The sequence below is a fragment of the Gadus macrocephalus genome, chromosome 18 (genome assembly GCF_031168955.1).
Source record: "Gadus macrocephalus chromosome 18, ASM3116895v1".
Taxonomy (NCBI): Eukaryota; Metazoa; Chordata; class Actinopteri; order Gadiformes; family Gadidae; genus Gadus; species Gadus macrocephalus.
This window is the reverse complement of record NC_082399.1, coordinates 19714427-19731021: the sequence shown is the minus strand read 5'-3', so window position 1 is coordinate 19731021 and position 16595 is coordinate 19714427. Positions and strand designations below refer to the sequence as shown.

General features: G+C 41.1%; 1 protein-coding gene across 1 annotated transcript in view; it reads right to left on the bottom strand.

Annotated features, from left to right (window-relative positions):
* LOC132446510 (MAGUK p55 subfamily member 3-like) overlaps window positions 1-16595 on the bottom strand; it is a 64944-nt gene that overhangs the window by 27692 nt on the left and 20657 nt on the right. The window lies entirely within an intron of this gene.

The window sequence follows — 16595 nt, the reverse complement described above, 5'->3', positions numbered from 1 at the left end:
TAAAAGGTTGACCGAGTGTAGAAACTGGCCTTTTGGTTAACACATGAACGGTCGGATGTATAATCAACCAACCAGAATTTCAAACAAGTACTTATCGCTTCGCAGCGCCAAGGTCAGAATTATAAATGAACTATTTCAGTTTATCCAAGAGCTGCATCTCAATCGGTCCACGATCAGCACATTCAACTCATTCACATGGTATTCCAAACAACAAGCCTATTCTTCCAAAACAATGGCTGAATACATAGACACTCGACCAGATCAAAAACAGACAAGAAACTTCTCAAAATACCAACTCAAACGGTACCCCAACCAAGAACCTTATCTATTCAAAAGTGCGAGAAGTCTGCTTTCTCAAAAAAATATGCCAAAATCGGAACTAAAAATTCACCATCAATTGTTGCATGATTTACAGTTCAAACGCTGCAAGATTAGAATTGAAAATTCACCAGTCGACATTCCAAGGAAACCTCTCTAAAATAAAAATGAATTCATAGACGGCAATGAATTCCAACCCAGCTCTTTTGGGATATTTTTAAACATCCAACAGGCACTTTTATCGACCTGCGGACCTGTACTGTCCTATTGGATCTTTCCCACTAATTCGATCCTCTAGAATACAGCCACAGGACTTTATAATAGGTCTATTTGACCAAAATACCAAAACACCAAATAACAACAACTCGTTTACTCGTTTACTCGTTTCAAAATAGGGAACCACAATGCGTCTTGGTCATTTAGAACCACAGCGCCTAGGGCATATGTGCGCGCGCACGTCAATCTCTTCCGGAGCTCCCGTCTCTCTCACTCGCTCGTTTATCTATAATTTTAGTTTGTTTGATCAAAGAGACACTTTACCTGCTGCTCGGCGTTCAGACGGGGCAAGAACAGATCAAACGACTCTATCCTATATATGGTAAGACAACTTACCCTTGAGCTCTGGTCGTATGATCCGTTCGCGTCCCGTCCTCTGGCCCGGCAGCTGACGAGTCCCTATTTCCTCCTGGTCGTGACGCCAATATAACGTAGATTAATCGAGATTTAAAACACTTAGACTAATTTAAGAGAGAGAGTGCAAAAGAAATCGAGGGGTCCGGAGCAAGAATTGACAAAAGACTTTATCGTGCAGAAAAACAACAACGACAACAGCCTGAGTAGGTTTGCAAAGTCACTGCTTGAACTTCGGTCCCAGCCCTCCTTTATACACATACAGGAACTTCTTTAATACAATGGAGGTTCCCTTGTCCCTAATGAGGTTTCCGCCTAGTCAATCTTCGTCTCAGCGTATTATCAACCGTGCCCCGGTCTGAGGTCCGCAGGGATTAGCCTTGTTAGCCAAAATGACCCAAGGCTGAAAGGTGGAGGTCAACATGACTTGACCCCGCAGTTCCCAGGACATTTCTGTGCGCCTATCATCTGCTCTGAACCCAGACTCAGGCGTCATGTGCTTTCCACTATTTAAAATATTAAGCCTATTAATAATCATGGTTTACTATAGAATATACTCACTAATTTCTACCACACTACTGTGATGATGATGATGATGTTGAAAGCAATTTCCATGTACAGATCAAATACACAGCCTATCTCAAGTAAGAGCACTTCCCTTCTGTCTCTGTTTAAAAACACAACATCAGGGGTATTTGGGATGTTACACATCACATCAATAGAGCTGTTAAACCATTCCGGCATGATGCGTGAATGTTTGTACATGGTCACATTTTCTAGAGATACTTCCTTAACATTACTGGAAATTAGACTGACAAGTCGGTCATGGCGTGCAATATACAGTCCTTTGTACATAGTACAGCCATTCACAACATGGGCAACTGATTCAAGTTGATGGCCAGAGTGCATTATACAGTGTGGATGGTGGTGTGCAGGATACCATAATGCCAGATTGTATTTGGTAGGTAGCACCTGCAGCCTAGCTTTGGCAGTGAAACAGAGGATGTCCTCCCCAACAGCAGCATTTTTGTACATGGAGTGGGAAGCAGAGTGGTCGGCAAAGTCTAGGCATGCTAGCTTTCCCTGCATTCTAAGTCCAGTCCAGTGTTGTTTGGTCTCTGTTTGTTTTACGTTGAGAAGGAATCTCCTTGCTGCTGTGATATACAGTTGCCTCTGCGGTTACAGAAGGGTCGGTGACCACTGCATCAGATGCCTGTGGTGCTGTGTGTGAGTTGTGTTGTGTCCATTCCAGTTTGACTTACATTCTGTTGCACAGATCATTTAGGTCCGGCCAGTCCGACCGAACTCCAAAGCCTGCAGCTTGTGTGTCTAGTTTCCCGCTGCTTTTCCTCCCAAAGCCTAAGAAGCTGTCCTGGCCTGCTTTGGCCAGAGGGACCTTCCTCTTCCTGAGGTCCAGCATGAGGGAAGCTCTGGCAAGCTCTCTGACAGTGGCATCATCATTGTTGAGCATGCTGAGGAGGTGTGTCAACCTGGTAGCAGTGTAACCCATTCCACATTTGGGACACCCAGCCCCCCCTCTTTACGTGAGAGGAAGATAAGGTCCCGGGTAGAGTGTGAGTTCAGCCCTAGCCATTTTCGGACAGCCTGAACTGTTTTATTGTTCATGTCCTGCAAGACATTTTTCAGGATGTGGACGTTTGCAAAGAGGTGTTGAACCTTTGCAAGGGCCACCTCTCTGATAGCGTCCAGTTTCATGACTACAGGGAGTGGGGAGGAATCCATTAGATCGATTCTGTTCTTATAGGCACTACATAGCTCCTGTGCCTGCTCCCCCCACTCACCCGCAATGTTGATGTTATGGCCAAGATAGGTGTATGACTCGTGGCGTGAGTAGACCCTGATAGGCTGCCCCATTATTGTGAAGGAGGGCGGTTTGTCCGATTTGGCTTTATACCAGCGGTTGCCACCACTGCGTCGCTCATAAAGAGCTGCACACTTGGTGTGCTTCACCTCCAGCTTTGACCAGTGAAGAAATTCATCTGTTCTGGCCAGCATGTTATGTATGACACTCTCGTCTCTGGAGGACACCTCGACATCATCAGCGTAACCCTGAACAGGGTTTGGGGATCTGATATCAGGTGGTGCACACTGACCCAGCCACTTGAGCCACTGGTTAATGGCAAGGATGAAGTTCACCGCACTCCAAGGGCAGCCTGTTTTAATCCCAACCTGGAGCGGAATGGGCTCTGTGAGTTGGTGTCCACAGATCACCTGCAGAAAAGATCCCTTATATACATCCGTTATGATGTCTGCAAAGGGCTGAGGTAGATGGATCTCCTTCAGTGCATTCAGCATAATTTTGTGGGATAGCGTTCCAAAGGCATCTCTAAAATCTAGGAATACAGTAAAAAGTTTACATGATTCATGTTTAAAATCATCGACTCCAGTTTTAAGGCAGAACACATGCTTGTTCATACCCTGTCTGGCTATGTAAGCTTTTTGTTTGGGTGAGAGGATGCCTGTGTCCACAAGCCCTGGGAGGATGCGGCCAAGCAGACATTTCATAACGATTTTGTAGACAGTGGGAAGGAGAGAGATGTCTCTCCATGTGGATGGGTCGCTTGGAATATTGTCTTTCTTAGGTATTCTATGGATGAGGGACCCCTTCCATGATCCTGGCACTTTACCATTAATCAAACAGGTGTTAAATAAATATGTTAGTATTTGGGTGGACTGGGGTTTTCTGGCTTTGATTGTCTCATACGTCACCCCATCGTATCCACTGGCACTGTTATTGGGCAGGTGAGAAATAACTTTATCTACTTCTTCAAAAGTGAATTTAGCAGTGGATGGATAATAATCTGGGATAACCAAGTGCCCCTGACTGCAGCCCGCAGATCGAGGAGGGGCTAAATGTGGGCGGGCTTAAACGTTTAACCCCGCCCACATTTAAGGAAAATTCCGCGCAGCATCATGGACTCAGACGGAAATACAAGTCCATGATACAGCGCGCTTTTCTGCCTAGAGGTAAGTTGCCGCTCTCTGTTCGTGTACATTGCTTGCTATGGGCCAGAAAAATACCTTGATACTTGCCTTTGTCAAACATTTATGGAAGCTTTTTTTTTTTCTTCTTTACAGATCAAAATTTCTTGGCTTGGGTGAAAATAAAAATCAATGATGCAAAGTCTTCTGTCTTTGGTTTCTTTGAATTAGCTAATATAATTGAGTGTACGAAATAATATGTGTCTATACTAAAATAGACATTTGAAATGACAAGTTAAAAGTAGGAATGTCTCAGTCTATCAAATGCATGAACCTTTTTCCATATTACCGGTAAGTCATTGTGCTGTGCTGTGCTGTATTGATGTTTGAGAATGTGCTGCCGGATCTCCGCCACCAGATGGCGCCCGAGAGGGTAAAACCATGATACTGAGTCAATGATGCTGCGCGGAATTTTCCTTAAATGTGGGCGGGGTTAAACGTTTAAGCCCGCCCACATTTAGCTCCTCCTCGATCTGCGAGCTGCAGTCAGGGGTTACTCGGGATAACCGTCTCCAAGCTTGTGGACCAAGGGGGCGGGGTCAGCGTTTGGGTCGGGGGTGATTGACATTTGGCCATATAGTACTTATAGACGTCAGTAGTATTATTGACGGTTGGCGGGAGGGAAACATGCTATTATTTTCAATTATGTCAATAGCTTTGGACCTGCGGTGCTGCCATAGGTATGACAGTTTGTCTCTGCTTACTCTCCTTTGGCGTTTGTGGCGTTCGTCTGCTGCCCCTCTGCTGAGTGATGGTTGGATGACGTCTCTCACGAAGATCAGCTGTCTCTCAATCCAGGAATTAATGGAAGCCGGTGTCAACTCCGTTGGATGTTTATCGCTCAATGGAAACTTCTTTAGAATCCGTGTTGCGTATTTCAGTAGTGGTAATCCGAACTCTTTCCCGTTGATATTTCCTGTGCGGAATATTCCATTTTGGAAGAATACTCCGGTTAGGATGGATGTCACTTTACTCCACTTCGCAGGATCGCCGGAGCAGGCAAAGTGCGCTCTTTCTTGGAGTAGTTTGGTATCCAATGATTTCCTGAATTGTCTTTCATGAGTCTCGAACATTGTCCATTCATGGCATTGAAGTTGGCGCACGTAGTTGCTAAAATCCACGGGGAGGTCTTCACCGTCCGATGGTGGTTGCGGGACGGGATCATGGGTACCGTGGTGAAGTTGGTTTGAAGTTGGATATTCGACAGATATTCGGCCATTCATTTCCTATGGGAAATTGCTTTTTGCTCAATAGCTTCCGAGTTATAGGACCCAGAGGCCCCAGACCAATTTAGACCTGTTCTACTATGTGGTACTAACAACACACACCTCACTAAAAATTAATATTTTGCTCCTCCTATTTTATTTAAATATTTTAAGAATCCCATTAATTTCCTATGGGAAATTGCTTTTTGCTCAATAGCTTCCGAGTTATGGGACCCAGAGGCCCCAGACCAATTTAGACCTGTTCTACTATGTGGTACTAACAACAGACCTCACTAAAAATTAATATTTTGCACCTCCAATTTTATTTGAATTTTTTAAAAATCCCATTCATTTCCTATGGAAAACTGCTTTTTGCTCGATAGCTTCCGAGTTATAGGACCCAGAGGCCCCAGACCAATTTAGACCTGTTCTACTATGTGGTACTAACAACACACACCTCACTAAAAATTAATATTTTGCACCTCCAATTTGATTTGAATTTTTTAAAAATCCCATTCATTTCCTATGGAAAACGGCTTTTTGCTCAATAGCTTCCGAGTTATGGGACCATGAGGCCCCAGACCAATTTAGACCTGTTATACTATGTGGTAATAACAACACACACCTCACTAAAAATTAATATTTTGCACCTCCTATTTTATTTAAATATTTTAAGAATCCCATTCATTTCCTATGGGAAATTGCTTTTTGCTCAATAGCTTCCGAGTTATAGGACCCAGAGGCCCCAGACCAATTTAGACCTGTTCTACTATGTGGTACTAACAACACACACCTCACTAAAAATAAATATTTTGCACCTCCAATTTTATTTGAATTTTCAAAAAATCCCATTCATTTCCTATGGAAAACGGCTTTTTGCTCAATAGCTTCCGAGTTATCGGACCATGAGGCCCCAGACCAATTTAGACCTGTTCTACTATGTGGTACTAACAACACACACCTCACTAAAAATTAATATTTTGCTCCTCCTATTTTATTTAAATATTTTAAGAATCCCATTCATTTCCTATGGAAGACGGCTTTTTGCTCAATAGCTTCCGAGTTATGGGACCCAGAGGCCCCAGACCAATTTAGACCTGTTCTACTATGTGGTAATAACAACACACACCTCACTAAAAATTTATATTTTGCTCCTCCTATTTTATTTAAATATTTTAAGAATCCCATTCATTTCCTATGGAAGACGGCTTTTTGCTCAATAGCTTCCGAGTTATAGGACCCAGAGGCCCCAGACCAATTTAGACCTGTTCTACTATGTGGTACTAACAACACACACCTCACTAAAAATAAATATTTCTCACCTCCAATTTTATTTGAATTCTTTAAAAATCCCATTCATTTCCTATGGAAAACGGCTTTTTGCTCAATAGCTTCCGAGTTATGGGACCATGAGGCCCCAGACCAATTTAGACCTGTTCTACTATGGGATACTAACAACACACACCTCACTAAAAATTAATATTTTGCTCCTCCAATTTTATTTAAATATTTTAAGAATCCCATTAATTTCCTATGGAAGACGGCTTTTTGCTCAATAGCTTCCGAGTTATGGGACCCAGAGGCCCCAGACCAATTTAGACCTGTTCTACTATGTGGTAATAACAACACACACCTCACTAAAAATTTATATTTTGCTCCTCCTATTTTATTTAAATATTTTAAGAATCCCATTCATTTCCTATGGAAAACGGCTTTTTGCTCAATAGCTTCCGAGTTATGGGACCATGAGGCCCCAGACCAATGTAGACCTGTTCTACTATATGGTACTAACAACACACACCTCACTAAAAATTAATATTTTGCACCTCCTATATTATTTGAATATTTTAAGAATCCCATTCATTTCCTATGGAAAACGGCTTTTTGCTCAATAGCTTTCGAGTTATAGGACCCAGAGGCCCCAGACCAATGTTGACCTGTCCTACTATGTGGTACTAACAACACACACCTCACTAAAAATTAATATTTTGCACCTCCTATATTATTTGAATATTTTAAGAATCCCATTAATTTCCTATGGAAAACGGCTTTTTGCTCAATAGCTTCCGAGTTATGGGACCCAGAGGCCCCAGACCAATTTAGACCTGTTCTACTATATGGTAATAACAACACACACCTCACTAAAAACAAATATTTTGCACTTAAACCAACACAGTCTCACTCCGAGAACGTCAAATACCGACTGTTGGCAAACGCACTTTAGCTTCGGTGACTGACGGGAAAGGTACCCTTTGCCGTCGGTCGGTGACGGGAAAGGTACCCTTCGGCGTCTTCTGCCGACGGCATGGGGGGTGCCCACTACGTCTCTAATATACGCTGTGAGCATCTTTCCTATTGGATAGTTTTTAGGATATCTTTCTGTGAAAATGGCGGACATACTTTTTATTCTGGGTGGAAAATATGATATTTTAGCATAGTTACACCATTAAAAGTGTTTATGTAAACAGTTTTAGCGAGAAATGTGCATTTTACTTTCATAATCGTCGTTCGGCGAATGTGAAGGATGTTTGGTTTGATAGTTATGACGAACAATATTTCATTAGTCTCCACATAATTATAATAACATGGTTGATATGATGTTACTGAAACCAGCAGCTTGCATGTTCGTGTCAAAAAGCACAATTTTCAAACTCATGCATATCAATTGGAAGTATTTGTCATGATTTGTCACTAAGCACGACTTCCATCTAAGGTTCTGTCCGGGAGCGTTCTCCCTATTGTCCCTTAAGGAGCTCCGTACAGAACATTTATTGTTAAAAATTGTCTGTGATAACTAAGAATATGACAGCTTTTGGCCACCCGTTTCTACTTAAAATTGTCTGTGATAATCAACCCAGTCTCACCAATATGCGTACAGATCGCACGGTTTGACACTTTCAAAATGCGTGCAGTACATACGCCAAATGACCATTTCGCGTGCATATGATACGCAAAACCCAGCATTAACTACTGTAGAGGGCGGATACGTCCATTTCGCGTGCCTATACACGAAACCCAGCATTAACTGAATGGGAAATGCAATATTTTAGGACAGATTCACCATTAAACGTGTTTCTAATGACATTTCTAGCGAGAAATGCACATTTTCCTTGAATAATCTTCAGTCAGTGAATGTGTATGATCTTCACTGACTGGTGGAGATGGGTCAGGCCTACTGAGGCCCCAGCACCCCCCCCCCACACCCACCCACCCACCAGCAACATCCACTACTAACACCGCCCCCATCCCATCCGCCCAGGACGCTTCGCTCTCCCACTGGTCCCACAGGCTTCAAACTCCAACGCGCCCCACGCTCTACGCCACTTCCTCTGCATCAAATGGCACCAGCACACGGATACACACACACACACCAACACACAAACATGAAACACAACTCTCTCTCTCTCTCTCTCTCTCTCTCTCTCTCTCTCTCTCTCTCTCTCTCTCTCTCTCTCTCTCTCTCTCTCTTAATCTTTATTATCTGAATGGGAAATGCAATATTTTAGGACCGATTCACCGTTAAACGTGTTTCTAATAACATTTCTAGCGAGAAATATACTTTTTACTTGCATAATCTTCAGTCAGTGATTGTGTCTGATCTTTAGTTTTATAGTTATTAGGAAGATTTTATCGGCTCGCTCGCATGTTTCAACGACGTCAGGTTGTTAGGGACGATGCTTTCGCTAAACTAGCAACTCGCGTGTTTCCTGCGTTTGTGTTACTTTATGTCACTTTTAATGATCATCTTGTTAGAAACACGTATATCTGAGAGCCAACCCAGTCGCCAAAAGCATACGTTGACAGTGTACGTTTTCGTGAACACTGGATTACGTCGCATTTCAACATAAAATAGCGTGTTATACACACACACACACACACACACACACACACACACACACACACACACACACACACTGCATTTCGCTGCTAAATAAATAAATAAATACAAAGGCAGAATAAATTCATTCATTATCATTCAACTTCAACATGTGTTATTACAGTATAGTGATGGAGGGATGACGTATGTTGGCCAACCCGGAAGTGAGCGTTGCCCTGGGTTCCCTTGACAAAAAGCCAACGGGTTTTTCCATTTGATTTTGGATTATTGCAGAAAAATTAGCATCTTTGAAGCACTTCCTCAAAAACTGAAAATAAATAAAAATAACTGTGCTCCAAAGAAAGAAATGTAAACCAATGCATTCCGAATGGGAGTGTTTCTCCGATTTTTCCATGCTACACAGAACGAAATGTAAACCCATGCAAATAAAGACTTCATGGTCATAATCATTTAAATATCATTAATCTCCTGAGGGTGGTATTCTATTTTTTTCAACGGGGCTGCATCCAGTCACTTGACCGTCATGGTTGCTATGGTGGTTGCTATCGACCAGCCCCTCGAATCCTTACATGGCTCTAAAAACCACGCGGCAAAGGAGCTGCCGTAAACTGTGTTGTTTTTGTCGTAAACTAGGGTCCGATGGTTAAAAAATAGACAGATATTCCAAGGTATCCTTAAAAGGCAGCTTGGATGTTTTTATTTTCTGCAGTTTAGACTTCTTCTGTAACCTATTTTTGAAAGCAAAACACCAAGCTCATTGATTTAACGAGGTTATATGCAGGTTGGATGGCTACGGTGTAGGTCTGGGAATAACTTCAGGCCAAAATCTTGCAAGCGAGCCGCTGGGTGCAGGTGCAACGAGATGGAGCACTTGCTGAGTCATTTCCTGTTGGGCTGGAGCCACAGGTTGAAGCGTATGCGTCCTTTGAGACCCCCTTTGATATATAAGAGGCCTCAAAGTAAAGCTTACTTAAATGTTGTCGACCCAGTCACCTATTGCATCACTTCCTTTAGGGCTTCGGCCTCCTAATTGATCATTGTAGTATAATTGAATGCCCTCTTTCATATATATGATACCTCCACCACTGGGACGTGGCAACAATTCTCCAAATCCATATGGGGAGGGGGGGTGGTGATGCTTGTGGACAGTAGGGTTGTACACTAGACATAAATAGGAAGAAAACTCAGGAGAAGGAATGACCTCTCATAAATATTTATTGAATAAATTGTTTCAAATAACCCTGCCTCGTTAAATCAATGAGCTTGGTGTTTTGCTTTCAAAAATAGGTTATAGAAGAAGTCTAAACTGCAGAAAATAAAAACATCCAAGCTGCCTTTTAAGGATACCTTGGAATATCTGTTTTTAACCATCGGACCCTAGTTTACGACAAAAACAACACAATTTACGGCAGCTCATTTGCCGCGTGGTTTTTAGAGCCATGTAAGGATTAGAGGGGCTGGTCGATAGCAACCACCATAGCAACCATGACGGTCAAGTGACTGGATTCAGCCCCGTTGAAAAAAATAGAATACCACCCTCAGGAGATTAATGATATTTAAATGATTATGACCATGAAGTCTTTATTTGCATGGGTTTACATTTCGTTCTGTGTAGCATGGAAAAATCGGAGAAACACTCCCATTCGGAATGCATTGGTTTACATTTCTTTCTTTGGAGCACAGTTATTTTTATTTATTTTCAGTTTTTGAGGAGGGGCTTCAAAGATGCAAATTTTTCTGCAATAATCCAAAATCAAATGGATAAACCCGTTGGCTTTTTGTCCAGGGAACCCAGGGCGACGCTCACTTCCGGGTTGGCCAACATACGTCATCCATCCACCACTACACTGTAATAACACATGTTGAAGTTGAATGATAATGAATGAATTTATTCTTTATTCTGCCTTTGTATTTATTTATTTATTTTGCAGCGAAATGCAGTGTGTGTGTGTGTGTGTGTGTGTGTGTGTGTGTGTGTGTGTGTGTGTGTGTGTGTGTGTGTGTGTGTGTGTGTGTGTGTGTGTGTGACACTCTATTTATGTTGAAATGCGACGTAATCCAGTGTTCACGAAAACGTACACTGTCAACGTATGCTTTTGGCGACTGGGTTGGCTCTCAGATAAACGTGTTTCTAACAAGATGATATCATTAAAAGTTACATAAAGTAATGGTTTAATAACACATACGCAGGAAACACGTGAGTTGCTAGTTTAGTGAAAACAGTGTCCCTAACAACCTGACGTCGTTGAAACATGCGAGCGAGCCGATAAAATCTTCCTAATAACTATAAAACTAAAGATCAGACACAATCACTGACTGAAGATTATGCAAGTAAAAAGTATGTTTCTCGATGTTATTAGAAACACGTTTAACGGTGAATCGGTCCTAAAATATTGCATTTCCCATTCAGATAATAAAGATTAATAAAGATCATACACATTCACTGACTGAAGATTATTCAAGGGAAAAGTACATTTCTCGCTAGAAATGTCATTAGAAACACGTTTAATGGTGAATCTGTCCTAAAATATTGCATTTCCCATTCAGTTAATGCTGGGTTTTGCGTATCATATGCACGCGAAATGGACGTATCCGCCCTCCACAGTAGTTAATGCTGGGTTTTGCGTATCATATGCACGCAAAATGGTAATTTGGCGTATGTACTGCACGCATTTTGAAAGTGTCAAACCGTGCGATCTGTGCGCATATTGGTGAGACTGGAAAAGCTGTCATCTTCTTAGTTATCACAGACAATTTTTAACAATAAATGTTCTGTACGGAGCTCCTTAAGGGACAATAGGGAGAACGCTCCCAGACAGAACCTTAGATGGAAGTCGTGCTTAGTGACAAATCACGACAAATACTTCCAATTGATATGCATGAGTTTGAAAATTGTGCTTTTTGACACGAACATTTAGAAAATACGTGTACCTAATCACGTTTCAATAGATTAAATAACGTGACAGTGTCACCTATTTTCGTGAGCCCGGGATGCCTGTACGCCGGCCATTATCGCCCGATAATGGCCGGCGTTCTATACTACATTATCCCTTACATAACCAGCAATGACAATGGTTTCATACCCATGATTTAAACGGAATGCGAGCTGCTGGTTTCAGTAACATCATATCAACCATGTTATTATAATTATGTGGAGACTAATGAAATATTGTTCGTCATAACTATCAAACCAAACATCCTTCACGTTCGCCGAACGACGATTATGAAAGTAAAATGCACATTTCTCTTTCCCGTCAGTCACCGACGCTAAAGTGCCTTTGCCAACAGTCGGTATTTGACGTTCTCGGAGTGAGACTGTGTTGGTTTTCCATAGGAAATGAATGGGATTTTTTAAAAATTCAAATAAAATAGGAGGTGCAAAATATAAATTTTTAGTGAGGTGTGCGTTGTTAGTACCACATAGTAGAACAGGTCTAAATTGGTCTGGGACCTCTGGGTCCCATAACTCGGAAGCTATTGAGCAAAAAGCCGTTTTCCATAGGATATGAATGGGATTTTTAAAAAATTCATATAAAATAGGAGGTGCAAAATATTTATTTTTTAGTGAGGTGTGTGTTGTTATTACCACATTGTAGGACAGGTCCACATTGGTCTGGGGCCTCTGGGTCCCATAACTTAGAAGCTATTGAGCAAAAAGCCGTTTTCCATAGGAAATGAATGGGATTCTTAAAATATTTAAATAAAATAGAAGGTGCAAAATATTAATTTTTAGTGAGGTGTGTGTTGTGAGTACCACATAGTAGGACAGGTCTACATTGGTCTGGGGTGCCTGGGTCCCATAACTCGGAAGCTATTGAGCAAAAAGCAATTTCCCATAGGAAATTAATGGGATTCTTAAAATATTTAAATAAAATAGGAGGTGCAAAATATTAATTTTTAGTGAGGTGTGTGTTGTTAGTACCACATAGTAGGACAGGTCTACATTGGTCTGGGGTGCCTGGGTCCCATAACTCGGAAGCTATTGAGCAAAAAGCAATTTCCCATAGGAAATGAATGGGATTCTTAAAATATTTAAATAAAATAGAAGGTGCAAAATATAAATTTTTAGTGAGGTGTGTGTTGTGGTTACCACATAGTAGGACAGTTCAACATTGGTCTGGGGCCTCTGGGTCCTATAACTCGGAAGCTATTGAGCAAAAAGAAATTTCCCATAGGAAATTAATGGGATTCTTAAAATATTCAAATAAAATAGGAGGTGCAAAATATAAATTATTTGTGAAGTGTGTGTTGTTAGTACCATATAGTAGAACAGATCTAAATTGGTCTGGGGCCTCTGGGTCCCATAACTCGGAAGCTATTGAGCAAAAAGCCGTTTTCCATAGGAAATGAATGGGATTTTTAAAAATTTCAAATAAAATAGGAGGTTCAAAATATTTATTTTTAGGGAGGTGTGTGTTGTTAGTACCATGTAGTATAACAGGTCTAAATTGGTCTGGGGCCTCTGGGTCCCATAACTCGGAAGCTATTGAGCAAAAAGCCGTTTTCCATAGGAAATGAATAGGATTTTTAAAAAATTCAAATAAAATTGGAGGTGTAAAATATTAATTTTTAGTGAGGTGTGTGTTGTTAGTACCACATAGTAGGACAGTTCAACATTGGTCTCGGGCCTCTGGGTCCCATAACTCGGAAGCTATTGAGCAAAAAGCCGTTTTCCATAGGAAATGAATGGGATTTTTAAAAAATTCAAATAAAATTGGAGGAGCAAAATATTAATTTTTAGTGAGGTGTGTGTTGTTATTACCACATAGTAGAACAGGTCTAAATTGGTCTGGGGCCTCTGGGTCCCATAACTCGGAAGCTATTGAGCAAAAAGCCGTCTTCCATAGGAAATGAATGGGATTCTTAAAATATTTAAATAAAATAGGAGGAGCAAAATATTAATTTTTAGTGAGGTGTGTGTTGTTAGTACCACATAGTAGGACAGGTCAACATTGGTCTGGGGCCTCTGGGTCCTATAACTCAGAAGCTATTGAGCAAAAAGCCGTTTTCCATAGGAAATGAATGGGATTCTTAAAATATTTAAATAAAATAGGAGGAGCAAAATATTAATTTTTTGTGAGGTGTGTGTTGTTAGTACCACATAGTAGAACAGGTCTAAATTGGTCTGGGGCCTCTGGGTCCCATAACTCGGAAGCTATTGAGCAAAAAGCCGTCTTCCATAGGAAATGAATGGGATTCTTAAAATATTTAAATAAAATAGGAGGAGCAAAATATTAATTTTTAGTGAGGTGTGTGTTGTTAGTACCACATAGTAGAACAGGTCTAAATTGGTCTGGGGCCTCTGGGTCCCATAACTCGGAAGCTATTGAGCAAAAAGCCGTCTTCCATAGGAAATTCATTGTTTCCCGCAGGATTTTTTTCAGCAGCGGTGGTGTGGTCCCCGATCCCTCTAGGGGGGTCCAGGGGCATGCCCCCCTAGCCGAATTTTTTTTGTATCCTTTACATTGGAATGCATGAATCTGGTGCACTTTGAGAGGAGAATTTGCACTTAAATCCTATTCAAACAGTCCTGTGTATTACTGTAGATGGGATTATTGGTGTTGTAACTTTGCCTTTTGTGTCTTCATTTACAGATTTTTATATTTTTGTGTAGTAATATTTAAACAAAAAATGCCACAACGCAAATATAATTTGCACAATTTATTTACAGATTTTTGCCTAATGCTTAAACACTAAACATGGTTGCTATGCCCAAAGCATAACTGTTTTTTACATAAGACACTTTGTTCAAAAATGAAATCCCCTGCAACAATGGGCAAAACACATCTTTTTAAATTATAAACCTAACAAAAATTTGAAAAGAACACAGACTCACACACCTGAAAAATAAAAAATAAAGCTAATTGAATACCAATCAGTGTGAGCCTTAGCACTACAAATAGACCTCAGGTGAGCTCAGCTCCTATGTGAGACAGTGAGAGTCAGGGGAAGAGGACAAGAGAGCGATGATAAGCTTGTTATTGCTTAAAACACTTCTTCTTAGTCTTGGGAGTCAAAAAGTGATGAGAAAATTATAAAATAAATATAAGTTATACATAATAGAAACTATTCATGATCTTTTAAGAAGTCCTTAGGTTTGTTCCCTGCATTTATGCTAATGCCCACATGCTTACAGGCGATTAGCATAAATCCCTAACTAAAATACGCGATGTAAACAGATTTTATATGGCAATAAAGAACAACATCGGATCTAACAGTATGGATTAATTTTTCAAAGTTCCCGAAAATACCTAGGCTATAAATTCCTGACTGGATATAAGCTCCTGTAAAGGCTATGAGTGATCCCAAAAAGAGCGACAATACGCACACACACACACATAGGCCTACACACACACACACACACACACACAATACTAGAGGAAAAACGGCAGGTTGCGGTTTATAGATACAATAAAATGATTGGGCTCAGAGGGTTTTTAACACTGGTGGTCATGTAGCGACACATTTTAGCAACTTACTTTCTCTCTCTCTCTCTCTGTCTGTCTCTCTCTCTCTCTGTCTGTCTGTCTGTCTCTCTCTCTCTGTCTCTCTTTCCTTCTTTCTTCGATCTTCCGCTTCACTCGCAACTGCTAGAATCAATGTAACTTTGCAACCGTGTAGGGTAGCCTACTGCCAACAACTGCCACACTCGCTGTGTATTTTTCTTTGATGTTGGTTACGTGACGATGTGCCGCGTGCTGCGCAATTGACGTTACGCGCTGTACATTTTCTAAAAGGAGCTACGTATAAAAAAAATTAAAATAATTAGGAGAAGGATTTTTATTGCAGCGGCGGAGAAAATTCAGCAGCGGCGACGCGCCGCTGCTGTGTGAACGTGGGGGAAACACTGAAATTAATGGGATTCTTAAAATATTTAAATAAAATAGGAGGAGCAAAATATTAATTTTTAGTGAGGTGTGTGTTGTTAGTACCACATAGTAGAACAGGTCTAAATTGGTCTGGGGCCTCTGGGTCCCATAACTCGGAAGCTATTGAGCAAAAAGCCGTCTTCCATAGGAAATGAATGGGATTCTTAAAATATTTAAATAAAATAGGAGGAGCAAAATATTAATTTTTAGTGAGGTGTGTGTTGTTATTATCACATAGTAGAACAGGTCTAAATTGGTCTGGGGCCTCTGGGTCCCATAACTCGGAAGCTATTGAGCAAAAAGCCGTCTTCCATAGGAAATGAATGGGATTCTTAAAATATTTAAATAAAATAGGAGGAGCAAAATATTAATTTTCTGTGAGGTGTGTGTTGTTAGTACCACATAGTAGAACAGGTCTAAATTGGTCTGGGGCCTCTGGGTCCCATAACTCGGGAGCTATTGAGCAAAAAGTAATTTTCCATAGGAAATTAATGGCCGAATATCTGTCGAATATCCAACTTCAAACAAACTTCACCACGGTATCATGGGTTTGCCTCAGTGGTTTGTAGATGCGGCCACTGGCCAGGGCTTGTTTGAAGGCAATCCGTGTGACCAGGCACATGTTAGATACTAATGTCTAAAGTATATCTTTCTCTGCTGCATTAACGATGGCAGTTACAACGGGCGAGATGTTATACTTGTATGTTTGTTGGTGCGGCATGCCGGCGTGCT